The sequence below is a fragment of the Chionomys nivalis genome, chromosome X (genome assembly GCF_950005125.1).
Source record: "Chionomys nivalis chromosome X, mChiNiv1.1, whole genome shotgun sequence".
Taxonomy (NCBI): Eukaryota; Metazoa; Chordata; class Mammalia; order Rodentia; family Cricetidae; genus Chionomys; species Chionomys nivalis.
This window is the reverse complement of record NC_080112.1, coordinates 77,536,144-77,549,586: the sequence shown is the minus strand read 5'-3', so window position 1 is coordinate 77,549,586 and position 13,443 is coordinate 77,536,144.

Here is a 13,443-nt window from a genome sequence, read left to right as displayed (position 1 = left end):
GTTAAGAGTCCCACAAGAGGGCCAAGCTACACAACTGCCATATGTTTGCAGAGGGTCCAGGTGGGTCCCATGCAGGCTCCCTGGTTGTCACTTCAGTCTCCATGAGCTCCTATGAGCCCAGGCTGGTTGATGCTGTGATTTTTCTCGTAATGTCCTTGACCCCATGATTCCTACAAACCCCCTCTTGAATATACCTTTTTATATATCATCTGTGATTTTATTTATTATCTATGAAAAAATTAGAGCATCCATAAAGTATCCATGTCTCAAATCTTGAACTGCTTCATAACAGTTATACCACATTTTCACATTTACCAGAAAGAAGAATTCAAGGTGAGAAGAAACAAAAGCATTAGCTGATGGAAAAAAAAGCAACAAATAAAATTACCAGGAAAATAGCTCCTTCTTAGGTCTTAGAAATGGAACTATGAAATGGAAGACTCTTAAAATGGAAGCTTATTGGCTTCAGGCTAAATCCATCTCTGTCAATATGGCATACCTACTTCTGGCATTACTATGAATGTGGAAGTTTTTATATCTCACAGCCTTGGTTTTAATTTTCTGTTTGCTTCTGGTACATGAATATTTCCTTTTCTTACTTTTAAGCTAGTGATGATATAAAATGTTTCTGCTTTGCATTTTGTCTGGATTTTGTGCAGTGAGAAAGGGAGCTTCATATGTAACTCAATTTACGCCTTATGTTTACATATTTTATTTTATATTGTATTCCAAATTTATTTTTATTTTTTAAATTTTTTATTATTTTTTAAAAGAAAACAAACTATCTTTATTCATTTTACATAGAAATCCTATTCCCACTCCCTCCCTTCCTCCTACCCTCTCCAGTTACCCTCCCCACCCTCCATCCACTCCTCAGAGAGGGTAAGGTACATAGCTTTGGGGAAGGTCCAAGGCCATCCCTACTATATCTAGGCTGAGCAAGGTATCCATCCAAAGAGAATAGGTTCCACAAAAGCCAGTACAAGCAGTAGGAATAAATCCTGGTGCCACTGCCAGTGGCTTTGCAGTCTGCCCCAGTCATAACTGTTACCAACATTCAGAGGGACAAGTTTGAAAGTATGCTGTTTCCTTTTCTGTCTGGTTGGAGTTGGTAAGCTCCCATTAGCTCAGGTAAACTGTTTCAGAGGGTGTATCTATCAAGGTCTTGACCTCTTTGTTCATATTTTCACTCCTCCCCCTCTTCAACTGGACTTTGGGAGCTCAGTCCAGTGCTCTGCTGCAGGTCTCTGCCTCTGTTTTTGTCAGTTGCTGGATGAAGGTTCTATGGTGATATTTAAGATATTCATCAGTCTGACTATAGGGCAAGGTCACCCTCTCCTCTATTGTTTAGGGTCCTAACTGGGGTCATCCTTGTCGATTCCTAGGAATTTCTATAGTGCCAGGTTTCTTGTTAACCTCATAATAACTCCCTCAATCAAAATATCTTTTTCCTTGGTCTCATTCCTATTCTTCCTCCATCTTAACTATCCCATTCCCTCACGTTCTCCCTATTTCTCTTCTCCCCTTGTCTTCCCATTCTGCACCCACCCCAATGCTCCCAATTTTGTCAGGCGATCTTGTCTGTTTCCCATTTCCAGGTAGATCTTGCAGGAGGAGGGCCAGTTTGTCCTGGCTGCCCGAACTGAAATAACCACACAGAAATTGTATTAATTAAATCACTGCTTGTCCCATTAGCTCTAGCTTCTTATTGGCTAACTATTACATCTTAATTTAACTCATTTCTGTTAATCTGTGTATCACCACGTGGCAGTGGCTTACCTGCTAAGTTTCAGCATGTCTTACTCTGACAAAGGATCTATGGCATCTCCTGACTATGCCCTTCTTTCTCCCTGAATTCAGTTCCATCTCCCTGCCTACCTAAGTTCTTCCCTATTAACAGGCCAAGGCAGTTATTTATTCATTATCCAATACAAGCAACACATAGACAGAAGGACCTCACACACCATTTCCATTTTTCTGTTTAAACAAAAAGGAAGGCTTTAACATAGTAAAATTACATATAACAAAACATATCAAGCAAGAATTGAAGTTACAATATTTATATCTACTTTATCTTTTATCATAACTAAGAAAACTATATCTATTCTTCAACTCCATCAAAGACTCCAGGAGGATATAATATTATCTAAGTAAACAGGAAGTGCATTGTAAGCAACTTCCAAAACTCTAGGAATGACAGAGACGTCTTGCTGCCCAAAGTTTTTCTGTACCACTGGGGCATCCATCTTCAGCCCACAGGCCCATAGTATCTCACAGACTTTTCTACGAAGCAGGAAATTTCAAAGACAGTTCCACCTATACTGGAAGTTTGTCTGTCACATTTTTTCTGTATCCTGCAGAATGTCTTGCAGACTCTTTTATGAAGCAGGAACCCAACGGATCATCTCACCTTTAGGCAAGTTCAGCAGTCATTTCTCTGCCAGTCCTGCATGTCTAGTGAAGCAGTCCAAGCAAGAGCAGTTTCTTGCCCAAATGGCTAATCAACTCCATAAGGAGCATCTTCAATGTCCATCATTCTTTTGAAGTAGCTTGTGCTGCCAGGAGCAGATGTGTCTTTCCATCATAAAAAGTCCTAAATTATTAAAACATTTAAATGCCATATTCTGAAGGTCTCTGAAAGATTTAAATAATACCTATCTAACCAAAATATATCCCTCTACATCTAGAAAATCTAACTAACATGACTACAAGTTTAACTATTATAGATGAGTATCTATTAACTTATATTTCTTAATTATACATTACATTTTTAAATGAGCTACACAAGTACAATACCTTAATCAAGATCAGAAAAAAATATACATACAACAAAATTTACCTTAAATTTGTATCAATAAACCAAGATCCATATCAATACAAATTATTAATATCTATATAATACCCCCTTTAAATGTAAACAAATAATTAATTATAAACAATATTTGAGAATATGGGTGGAGTAATTTCTCTCCAAACTGCTCCCTGCTGTTTGGGGGTGCTGTTAATCAGGTTTTTTATGGTGTATCCTCTGTACTAGGTTTATCTCAGTCAGCAATTATTTTCTTTGTGGGAGTGTTCACAGCAACCTTTCAGGGGGTCTTGTCCAATGAAACCATATTGGTCTAGAAGCAATACACAGGTTCTCATCTTCTGTGAAAATAAAAGAACCTCTTTTCTAAAGCACCATATCCTTAGACACAAATTCTGAAGTCAAGATACCTTTATAATACACATTCTGGTTTAGCTTAACAGCCCATACAATGAAGTGTCTCTCTGTACTTAGCTCCTTCACAGCCAAAAAATTTGAAGAAAACACAATAATATACATAACCCAAACTGTCTGTGAATTTTCAACTTTTAAGTAGCTTATTTTTCTTTACTCATTTTAATCTATGACTATCTGTACTCTATTTCTTTAAAGACTCTACCCTTTTTTAAAGGCATTAAATTTATTTTATGATCCTCTATACACTTTTACTTTTCTCTTCCAAGCCTATATACATTTATACAACACTGTGACCTATTTAGAGGTCTTTTTTGTCTGAATAGGTCCTATTGTGAATCTCTAATTCTTTACTGTCCAGGAGCACTTCTTATGGTACTTCCTGTTTGCCTGCTCAGTCTAAAACTGAAGCTGTGCTATTACTATGATATATATGGTAGTTCCTGTTGGTTCTGCACAGTCCAACATGGTGGAGCTGCTTGTACCTCTGAGCCACAGATACTACCCCAGTCTCAAGGACACAGCCAGTCCATGTCACCATTAAGCAAGCTGCATCAGTCTGCTCACAAACCCCATTCAAATGCTCCATCTCCCAAAAGAGCCATAGGTCACACTGGCAGCATAGCCCAGAATGCCAACATTTTAAAACCACCACTTTTTTCCTCCTACAGCTGAGTCAGGAAAATCTCTCTTAAAGGAGCTGAGGAAAGCTGCCAGCAAACAGCAAGAAGCTGTGTTAAACTGTGTATTCTTTTGTCTAGAGAATTCAAGTTCTCTCAGGTTTTACATGGAGTTAATTGACCATGTTGGAGTGCCAATTTGTAGGAGGAAAGCCTGACTGTTTGTCCTGGCTGCCCAGAACTGAAATAACCACACAGAAATTGTGTTAATTAAATCAATGCTTGGCCCATTAGCTCTATCTTCTTATTGGCTAACTCTTACATCTTAATTTTACCCATTTCTATTAATCTGTGGTTCGCCACATGACAGTGGCTTACTGGCTAAGTTTCAGCATGTCTTATTCTGGGAAAGGATCCATGGCATCACCTGACTCCACCCTTTGTTCTCCCTGCATTTAGTTCCATCTCCCTGCCTACCTAAGTTCTGCCCTATCAATAGGCCAAGGCAGTTTATTTATTCGTTAACCAAGAAAAGCAACACACAGACAGAAGGACCTCCTATATGAGGATCTAGGTATATTTTCCTTAGGTTTGCCCTTGTTGCTTGGCTTCTATAGGATCATGACCTAGAGGCTCAGTGTTCTTTGCTTTACAGCTAGTACTCACTTATGAATGAGTACATACCATGTTCATCTTTCTGGGTCTGGGTTACCTCAGTCAGGATCGATATTTTCTAGTTCTATGTATTTGCATGCAAATTTCAAGATGTCATTGTTTTTTTACTGCTGAGTAGTACTCTAATGTGTAAATGTGCCACATCTTTATTCATTCTTCAGTTGAGGGGCATCTAGGTTGTTTTCAACTATTACAAGAGGATCCTATTCTCTTTGGATGTAAACCTTGCTCAACCTAGATGTAGTAGGGACCACCCACCTCCATCCAGGTCTATTAAGGTGAGCATCCAAACTACCTGGGCTCCCACAAAGCCATTACGTGCAATAGGATCAAGAACCCATAGGTTCATAATGCTGCTATGAACATAGTTGAACAAATGTCCTTGTAGTATAATTGAGCACCTTTGGGTATATGCCCAAGGGCGGTGGTATTGCTGGGTACTAAGGTAAGTTGATTCCCAATTTTCTGAGAAGCTGCCATACAGATTTCCAAAGTGGTTGTACAAGTTTGCATTCCCACCAGCAATGGAGGAGTGTTTTCCTTACTCTACATCCTTGCTAGCATAAGTTATCATTGATGTTTTTCATCTTGGCCATTCTGGCTGGTGTAGGATGGTATTTCAGAGTCGTTTTGATTTGCATTTCCCTGATAGCTAAGGATTTTGGACATTTCCTTGAGTGTCCTTCAGCCATTTTAAATTCTTCTGTTGAGAATTCTGTTTAGTTCAGTACCCCATTTTTAATTGCGTAATTCAGAAATTTGATATCTAACTTCTTGGGTTATTTTTTTCCTTGAAATGTTTATTTTATTTTTTTATTAATTAATTTATTAAATTATTAAAGATTTCTGCCTCTTCCCCGCCACCACCTCCCATTCCCTCCCCCTCCCCCAATCAAGTCTTCCTCCCTCCTCAGCCCAAAGAGCAAGCAGGTTTCTCTGCCCTGTGGGAGGTCCAAGGACCACCCACCTCCATCCAGGTCTATTAAGGTGAGCATCCAAACTACCTGGGCTCCCACAAAGCCATTACGTGCAATAGGATCAAGAACCCATTGCCATTGTTCTTCAGTTCTCAGTAGTCCTCATTGTCCGTTATGTTCAGCGAGACCGGTTTTGTCCCATGCTTTTTCAGACCCCGGCCAGCTGGCCTTGGTGAGTTCCTTGGGTTATTTTTTTATATATATATTTTAGAGATCAGTCCTCTGTGTGATGTGGGGTTGGTAAAGATCTTTTCCCATTCAGTAGGCTGCCTTTTTGTCTTATTGACTGTGTCTTTGCTTTACAGAAGCTTCTCAGTTTCAAGAGGTCTCATTTATTTATTGTTGCTCTCAGTGTCTGTGCTACTGGTGTTATATTTAGAAAGTGGTCTCCTATGTCAATTCATTGAAGGCTACATTCCAATCTTTCTTCTATAAGGTTCAATGTAGTCAGATTTATATTGAGGTCCTTAATCCATTCGGACTTGAGTTTTGTTCACTGAGACAGTTTGCTTGAGCTAATGGGAGCTCACCAACTCCAACTGAACTGGGAGTGAACGAGCATGGGAACAACCAAGCCTATCTGAAGGGGGTTGACAGCTGGGGCAGACTAAGGGGCCACTGATAGTGACACTGGGATGTGTCTCTACTTGCATATACCGGCTTCATGGGATCCTATTCTCTTTGGATGTAAACCTTGCTCAACCTAGATGTAGTAGGGAGGGCCTTGGACTTTCCACAGGGTGGAGTTCATGGCACTTCCTTAGGGTTGGACGGGGGGGGGTCTGTGGAGGGAGAGGGAAGGGAATGGGAGGAGGGGAGAGAGTGGGAATTAGGATTGGAATTTTTGTGACGACGTAAATGAATGAAGACAGATTATAAAAATATATACAGCTTTAATAGGGAAATAGACTTACAGGACCACAGGTTCCCGCAGAGAACAGGAAAAGCAGAGAAAAGAGACTGCTGGGATCATGCCCGGCAGATTTATCAGTAAACATTAGCCCGAGGTGAATATGCCCCCAATGGGTGGGGCTATATCCCTACATCTCCCCCTTTTGTCTAAATAAGATAGAACTAAACCAAATACAACTATATACAATAATAATAAATAATAAATATAACAAATAATATTGAGAACAAAAGTTTTGCTAAACATTCTATCTCAAGGAGTCTAAATAACATAGAGAGTAACTACAATTATATAATCTTCAACTCCGTCAAAGATCTGAGAAGGGAATAAATATTACTTAACAAACGAGAGATATCCAAAATGTGCAACAATTGACAGAGACAGCTGACTACCTGGGCAATCACACAAAGTCTCGTTTGCAATGTTGAGTCAACCAACTTTGACTAAGGCCTAACATAACTGACATACTATTCTTAGAACTATCCTACCCTGTCTTGGCAGGATAAGACAATCCTGTTTCATCCACTTAGGGATATTCTGTATCTTTGTCAGAAGTTGAGGTATGGGCTTTTCTTAACCCAAAGGCCAGTTCTGCCAAGAAGACAAGCTCCCAGTGGAGTGTCTTTGGTGCTCAACGTTCTCTCGGGAGTAGAGTGGCGTTGCCAGGAGTAATTGTGTCTCGTTGGCACAGAAATTTTAGGTTAGATTAAAGGCCATTTTCTACAGCTCTTCAAAGAGGCTGAAGATCATACTATCTATACTAAATATAATCTCTATGTAACTAAAAGACCTGATAAACTTAAAAATAAATATGACAAACATATAATTCTCAATACCTATCTAACTTGAAGACTAAAAGAATAAACAACTGTGCAATATATGAAGACAATGATCTTCAACTGTAAACAATGTCATAGTATCAGAGGTAGAAATGTACATTGTAATATGGTAGATGTATCAATACAATATAGACAAAGTTATAAGCATACTCATACAAAAATAGAGGTAGGATCACTCACATTCAATATTCAATATATCAATATACAAGAAACAGTACCAATACAATTTTCTATAAACAGTAATTCACAAATACCAATCATCCCATAAAACCAGTTAATCCCCCTTCTTCTTCCTCTTCTTCTTTTTTTTTTAAATACCCCTAAGTCCATAAAAATATCACCCCGTCCCCTCAACCCTAAACCAACCACTAAAAGATGTCCCTAACCCTGAGGGCAAACTCTGTTGGGAGAGGGGATGTTGTCCTCTAAGATTGCTTCTAGCTGACACGGGGGCGACGTTCTTCTTAGGGGGTCCTGTGAAAGCAAATGTTGGTAAAATTCCCAATTTAACCTTTGACCTAAGAAAATTGTAACTAGTCTCAGAGCGTTTTGAGAAGGTCCGGCCAGAGTGTTGTCAAAAATGTGCACCATTCGAAATTGTCTCATGTAGTTGGTACCAAAAAACAGGTCTAATATTAGCGCCCTAAAAAAAAAATTCATGACGTCATAAAAACCAGATTGAGTTGATGTCGTGGGGCCCCATCTGCATCCTGGAAACTTCAAAGATTACTTTAGGAAAATTTGTTGCTTGTTATTGGAAATTTAAACATTAACAACAAGGACATATACTGACATATAAAGAAAGACACAGATATGAGGAAAGGCAAAGAAAGTTTAAGACATATATATAAAAAAATTAATACTTACAGAACATGTCCATCCATCAGTAATTAAATATTCAGGGTCCCTTAAATTCTTTGAAGATGGGTATTTTCCTGTGGAGATAAGAAGAGAACCCTGCCCCCAACCTATCTGTATTACTTACCATCAGTATGATTGCCACCCATGTGATTGAATTGTTATTTATCTTTCCCAACTGGCTTCTCTTCACCAAAACGAACCTTTATCAATTTTGACGGTATCCACAATTTTTCGTCACCTGTGGAGACAAGAGCAAATCCCCTTCCCCAACGCAGCACATCTCCTGGCTTCCATTGTGAGGTCAGCACATCCTTGAAATAAACTGATTGATTTAGTTCAGTAGACTTTTCCATTATCCAATGTCTTTCTGCAGCCGATGTTCCCTTCTCATTAGCATTGAGAAAATTCAAGAATAACAAAGCATTATGTAACCTATTGCTGGGGGTGTTTTCCATCCCTTTCTGTTTGTTCAACATATCCTTTATAGTTCGATTTGATCTTTCTATGACTGTTTGACCTGTAGGATTGTATGGTATACCTGTAACATGCTTGATATTGTAATAATCAAAAAACCATTTCATTTTCCTAGCAACATAAGCAGGACCATTATCTGTCTTTATTTGTGTAGGTATACCCATGATAGCCATGACTTCTAATAAATGAGTGATTATTGAATCAGCATTTTCTGAACTTAAAGCCGTTGCCCACTGAAAGCCTGAATACGTGTTAATGGTGTGATGAACATATTTTAATTTGCCAAATTCTGCAAAGTGGAACACATCCATCTGCCAGATTTCATTCCTTTGGGTGCCCTTTGGATTAGCCCCTGCAGGCAGTGGCGTTTGGTTATAGAAAGAGCAAGTAGGGCATTTCTTTACAATCTCCTTAGCTTGTTGCCATGTAATAGAAAACTCTTTCTTCAAACCTTTGCTATTAACATGATGTTTTTTATGAAATTCAGAGGCTTGTAGCACACTACCAATCAATAATTGATCAATTTCTGCATTACCTTGTGCTAGAGGACCTGGCAGACCCATATGGGATCGGATGTGTGTTATGTACATAGGGCAAAACCTGTTCCTAATCAAATCTTGCACCTGGATAAACAAAGAGGTTAGTTCTGTATCATCAGGTATAAATTCAGCAGTTTCAATATGTAAAATAACTCTTTCTGCCTATTGTGAATCAGTAACTATATTAATAGGTTCTTTAAAATCCCTTAGCACCATAAGAATGGCATAAAATTCTGCCTTCTGGACAGAATCATAAGGACTTTGTTCCACCTTACCCAAGTCTTCTGATTTGTAATTTGCCTTCCCTGATTTATTGGCATCAGTATAGAATGTACGGGCTCCAGTTATTGGAGTATCACAGACGATTCGAGGAAGGATCCAAGAAGTTCTCTTTATGAAGTTAAGCCTCTTGCTTTTTGGATAGTTGTTATTAATGTCTCCCAAAAAATTAGCACAAGCTCTTTTCCATGGTTCATTATCTTCCCATAATTTCTTTAGTTCATCAGCAGTGAAAGGCACTATAATTTCTGCTGGGTCTATGCCTGCTAGTTGACGAAGTCTCAACTTGCCTTTTATAATTAACTCAGAGACTTTTTCCACATAAGTTTTGAGTTTCTTACTTGGTTTATGTGGTAAAAAGATCCATTCTAAGATAATATCATCTCTCTGCATTAAAATTCCTGTAGGGGAAATTTTTGATGGTAGTATGATGAGAATACAATCGAGCTCTGGATTTACCCTGTCCACATGTGCCTGTTGTAATTTTTCCTCAATCATTGTCAGTTCCTTTTCTGCTTCAGCTGTTAATTCTCTGGGACTGTTTAAATCTTTGTCACCATCCAAGGTTTTGTTCAAATGAATTATTAGATCAGGTGTTATCCCAATAGCTGTCCGTAGACTGGAAATGTCCCCTAACAGTCTTTGAAAGTCATTAAGAGTCCGTAGGCGATCTCTCCGAATTTGTGCCTTTTGTGTCTTAATTTTTTGCAAACCTATTTTATAACCTAAATAATTAACAGAATCTCCCTTCTGAATCTTTTCAGGAGCAATTTGTAATCCCCATTTAGGTAAAAGTATTTTTATTTCTTCAAACAGTCTGTTCAAGGTATCCATGTTTGAATCGGATAACAAAATGTCGTCCATATAACGATATACTATCGATTTTGGAAATTTCTTGCGTATTATTTGCAATGGTTGATTCACAAAATATTGGCACAGGGAGGGGCTATTTAACATACCGTGGGGGAGGACGGCCCAGTGGTACCTCCTCGAAGGTTGAGAATTATTATAAGTAGGCACTGTGAAGGCAAATTTTTCTCTATCTTCTTTTTGTAAAGGTATAGTGAAAAAACAATCCTTTAAATCAATAACTATGAGAGGCCATCCTTTTGGCAATAAAGAGGGCAAATGAATTCCAGATTGCAGAGGGCCCATAGGTTGAATAACCTTGTTGATAGCCCTGATGTCTGTTACCATTCTCCATTTACCTGATTTTTTCTTAACTACAAATACAGGAGAATTCCAAGGGCTGTAGATTCTTCTATATGTCCAGCATCTAATTGCTCTTGTACCAACTGTTCTAAAGCCTGTAACTTTTCCTCAGCTAAAGGCCATTGCTTTGTCCATATTGGTTTCTCAGTCAACCATTTTAAAGACAAGGCTGTTGGTATCTCTGAAGGGACATCAATTGCTTGTTCTAGTACAGCCCGAATGGCCGCTTTTCTCTGTTTGTAATATCTTTTAATATTATTCTCAGAAATACAGGCTCTAGAAGTAGCAGGAATGTTAATTTGGGTATTCCATTGTTGTAATAGGTCATGACCCCATAAATTCATTGCAATATTGGCTACATATGGCCTTAATTTTCCTATTTGTCCCTCTAGTCCTATACATTCAACCCATCTTGTGCTCTGCCTTACTTGAGATAGGGCTCCAATTCCCAGGAGCTGAACATTTACATTCTGAAGAGGCCAATACGGATGCCAAGATTCTGGGGTAATGATACTTACATCAGCACCTGTGTCCAGCAGGCCAGTAATAAAAATGCCATTTACACACACTCTCAGCTTTGGTCTTTGATCATTTATAGAAGTTTGCCAAAACATATGGAATTCATCTTTCTGATCATTATTGCTTGTAACAGTAGGCATGGGGCTTCCTAATTGTCCTGACGAGTCACGTTCTCTGTAGTAACTGGAAATGACTGAACCATGTTTGCCATGGGGGCCTGTGAGGACCCCCTCTCACGTTTCCCGTCTGTATCAGGTTGCCTTGTCTATCTCTTGTAGACCTGCACTCATTCGTCCAATGTCTGCCTTTTCCACATCTTCTACATAAACCTGAAGGCTGAGTCCTCCTATTTCTGTTATTTCTAGAAGATGCATTATTATTATTTCTGAAAATCTGTTGTCTACAATTCCTTTTCATATGACCCATTTTGCCACAATTAAAACATTTGGTATTCTGATGTCTCCTTTTACCATTGGAAATTGCTTCTTCTACCCATGCTTCAGTACCATAGTCAAATGTATCAACATTCAGTGTATGCAAGACCCATTCTTCCAATGGCGCTGATCTGAGCTTTAAAGGTTCCAAAATCCTTTTGCATTCCACATTTGCATTTTCATAAGCCAAAGACTTGATCATTATACATCTTGCTTCTGGGTCAGATATCCCTATTTGTACAGCTTTAGTTAGTCTTTGTAAAAAGTCACTAAAGGGTTCTCTCTGACCCTGTTTAACTCTGACAAATGATTCCATTCTCTGTCCTGGGTCTTGCACCCTATCCCAAGCCCTTAAGGCTGCTGTAGTACACATGGAGAGTGTGTTTTCATCCAAATTAGCTTGTTCCTGAGGGTCAGAAAATAGCCCCTCTCCTAGAATTTGATCTAGGGAAATCTCAATTCCCTTTGCTCTTTCCTGCTGTTCTAAAAGTCTAGCCTCTTGCCTGAATAAGCATTTCCATTTCAATTGCAGTCCACTCTCAAGGACAGCAAAGCTCAGTTGTAACCAGTCAGAGGGAATGACTTTATTTGTTGTGGCCCAAGATCTTAGCATCTCTTTAACAAAAGAGGCATTCATCCCAAAAGTCATTACAGCCTGTTTAATTTCTTTGAGATCATTCATACGGACATGTTCCCATGTATCTTCCTTGATGACCCTAGGGTTTCTGGAACCAACAACTTTCTCTGTTGTTACTACTGGAAAGGCAGGTAGAACTGTAGGTAGAGCTTTGTGGGAATTGTCCCGGAGAGATTTACCCACAGATGTAGTTAAAATTTGCCTTTCTACCTCTTGCTCTTCTTCCTCAGAATTTAGAAATTCCTCAATCTTTTCAATTCTATTCACCATTGCCTTCTGTAATGTCTGAATCTCCTGTCCAGAATTATGTTCTAAAGCCTTCATTGAGGATTCTAAAGTATGAAGTTTGTCCATTAGAGATAACATCTCATCTTTGGATATAATTTTTATAGCATAAACCGTGCCTTCTTGTATTGACAATCTTTCCGCCAATCTGTCATAAGCTTTAGACAAAATCCGATTGTCACATTCAGCAGTTTTGATTCTCTCAGTTAATGTTTCAGTTCCTACTGAAAGGGACTGAAGCTTACAATCCAAATCAGCTGTTCCCTCTTCCATAGTAATGAATTTCTCCTTAACATCAGCCTGTACCTCTTCTAAATTTTGTTCAGTTTGTTGAATTGTGTTAAACAAAGATCTGTTCTCTGCCTGGAGAACTTCAAACTGATTTTTGAGAAGATTGTTCTCATTCTCAATTGTTTTTAAGCGTTCAACCTCGTCTCGTAAAGACTTTATCATATTTCTACTATCAAACCATATAGTACCAAGGAAAACTACGAATCCAAGAAAGATCCATATCTGTGGGTTGACAGACACTTCTTGTAAAATCTCCCACATGGTACAATTGAAAAGGATGTTAAAGTCTTGAATGGTAATATTTTCAGACATTTTTCTTATTTATAAAAGAAAATTATTTACCTGTAATGACGTTTTCCTGCCAGTGGTGGTGAAAGAAATGCACCTGAGTCCACGTGGTCTAAGCCAGAGCCAGTCTGAAACAATTAACTCAAAACAAAAATTATTGTACTGCCTGAGAAGGGAAGGGGTCACTTTGTCTGCTGCTTTGGCGGCTTTTGCTTCAAAACCGCAGGTGCTTCCGTTAATTCAGGCAGTGAGGCTTTGGAAGGCAAGCAGGGAGCAGTTAACTGCTCTGTGGGGGTCGCTGCTCTGCGACTGTATCTTGGCCTGGAGTGGGGGAAGGGAAAGCGAGTAGGGAACACGTTGTGAAAGCTAGCAGGCTATGC